This window comes from Sapajus apella, unplaced genomic scaffold (assembly GCF_009761245.1).
Source record: "Sapajus apella isolate SASKATOON/1434 unplaced genomic scaffold, GSC_monkey_1.0 scaffold192, whole genome shotgun sequence".
NCBI classification, from domain to species: Eukaryota; Metazoa; Chordata; class Mammalia; order Primates; family Cebidae; genus Sapajus; species Sapajus apella.
The window spans coordinates 131,048-133,504 of NW_022437132.1; the positions used below are offsets into that span (position 1 = coordinate 131,048).

The window sequence follows — 2,457 nt, forward strand, 5'->3', positions numbered from 1 at the left end:
GAGCAGGACGAGGGTGGAGACAGAGGGGGCCTGAGGAGGCCGGGCCGGAGGCGCAGAGAGCAGCGCGACAGTCACCACCTCACGTGCCGCTCGCCGGGCTCGCGAGACTTCGGCGACGCAGCCGGAGGAGGTGCTGAGGCGAGGGGCGCGCGCGGACCCGGGAAACGGCGCAGGCGCGGGTAGCGGAATGCGCAGGCGCGGGGTCTTCCGGACGCGTCGGCGCCGCCGCGGCGCTGTCTGGAGGGCCGGATTCTCGCTTGGGGCCCCGGGGTCCCGCTCACTGCTGTGGCTGGGAAAGGCGCGGGATCGAGTCAGCGTTCCTCTGTGTTGCTTTCCTCATTTTAAAAATAACGCTTGCGGCCGGGCGCGGTGGCTCACATCTGTAATCCCAGCACTTTGGGAGGCCGAGGCTGGCGGGTCACGAGGTCAAGGATCGAGACCAGCCTGGCCAAGATGGTGAAACCCCCGTCTCTACTAAAAATGCAAAAATTAGCCGGGCGTGCTGGCGCGCGCCCGTAATCCCAGCTACCCGGGAGACTGAGACAGCAGACTCGCTTGAACCCGGGAGGCGGAGGGTACAGTCAGCCGCGATCGCGCCACTGAACTCCAGCCTCGTGACAGAGCTGGACGCCCTCTCAGGAAAAAAAAAACACTTTTGTGCTTTAAAGGACACCAAAAACATGAGAAATCCACCCACAGAACAGAAGAAAATACTTGTAAGTCACATTATCTGACAAGGAATTGTATCTAGAATGCAGGAAACTTACAACTCAGCAATAAAAAGACAATCAATTGAAACATCCGGAAAGGATATGAGTATTTTTCCAGCGCGTTATGCAAATGGCCAATAAGCACCCGACGATGCTGAGCCCGAGGCGGAGGCTCGGGGCTGAGTCCCGGGTGTGAGAGGCCGGGAGCTCCAGAACAGCCTGGGCAACAGGGCGACCCCCCGTCACTACAAAAAACAGGAATAAAAGAATGCTCCACATCATTAGGCGTGAGGGAGATGCAAATCAAAGCTGCAAATGGATGCCACCTCACGCCTCCTACGATGGCGACAATCAAAAAGACAAAATACCCCTCAGCAGGGCTGTGGAGAAATGGGAATCCCTCTCCTGTTTGGTGGGAATGTAAGATGCTACAGACGCTGTGGAAAGCAGGCTGGCAGTTCCTGAAAGGTTAGCGTTAACGCAACACTCAGCAAGTCCCCCTTTTAGATATACGGACAAGAGAAATGAAAGCATGTGTCCAAGCCAGGCGCGGTGGCTCAGGCCTGTAATCCCAGCACTTGGAGAGGCCGAGGTGGGTGGATCACGAGGTCAGGAGATTGAGACCATCCTGGCTAACATGGTGAAACCCCGTGCCTACTAAAAACACACAGAAGTAGCTGGGTGTGGTGGCGCCCGCCTGTGGTCCCAGCTACTTGGGAAGCCGAGTCAGGAGAATCGCTTGAACCCAGGAGGCAGAGGTTGCAGTGAGCTGAGATTGCACCACTGCACTCCAGACTGGGCGACAGAGCAAGACTCCATCTTGGGGAAGGTGGGGGGAGAAAAAAAAAAAAAGGAAAAGAAAGCGTATGTCCACATAAAAGCATGTGTGTTCTTAGTAATATTATTCATAATAGCCTAAAGTGGAAGCACACTGAGGGTATATTTATGAAGGGGTGAATAAACTCTGGTATAGTTCATATGATGGAATGCTATTCAGCCGTAAAATGGAATGAAGTACTGGCACATGAATCAGTCTTGAAGACCTACTAATATACGGTTCTATTTATGTAAGATGCCCAGAATAGGCAAATCCATAGCGACAGAAAGATTAGTGGCGGCCTAGGGCTGCCAGGGGGTGAGGTGAAATAAGGAGCAATTGATAACGGCTATGGGTTTTTTGAAGGCGAGGGATGAAAATGTACTAAAGTTGACTGTGCTAATGGTTGCACAGCTCTGTGAATACTAAACGACATAGAAGTGTATACTTCAAGTGGATACACTTTATGGTATGTCAATTATATCTCAATAACGTTGTTTTAAAAAAAAAAAATCACCTCACCCACCCTATGCCAGGCTTCCCCAGGAAGTGACTAAAGGTAAAGTTCTTCTATAGCGACTTCCGGAACTTTCCCACGTATATCAAATGCATCGGAACCTAATCCCTTGACTGAGGGGTGAGCATTTTCACTGTTCCGAGTAGCCCTCTTGCACGAACACTGACACAAATGTGTATTTGACAGAACAGATTTGTGGATTAGACTCACCAGGGTGAAGAGTGTGTACGTTTGAAATGTCTCAGCACTACCAACAGATGCATTTTCCTGCACAGGCTGCATAACATTTTTTTTCTGAAATTCCCAGAATGGAAAATGACATATTCTTCTATGTTGCATTTCTTTGATTAAGAGAGAGAGCTGCATCACCTGATTACTTGCAGGGTCTGAGAATTGCCTTCTTGTTTTCTTGG

General features: G+C 51.0%; 1 protein-coding gene across 1 annotated transcript in view; it reads right to left on the reverse strand.

Annotated features, from left to right (window-relative positions):
- Positions 1 to 151, reverse strand: part of NPRL3 (NPR3 like, GATOR1 complex subunit) — a 60,791-nt gene extending 60,640 nt beyond the window's left edge. The window contains exon 1 of the mRNA XM_032269447.1: positions 84 to 151. The gene's annotated coding sequence lies outside the window, so the exon portion shown is untranslated. The remainder of the gene's footprint in view (positions 1 to 83) is intronic.
- Between the last annotated feature and the right edge of the window lie 2,306 nt (positions 152 to 2,457).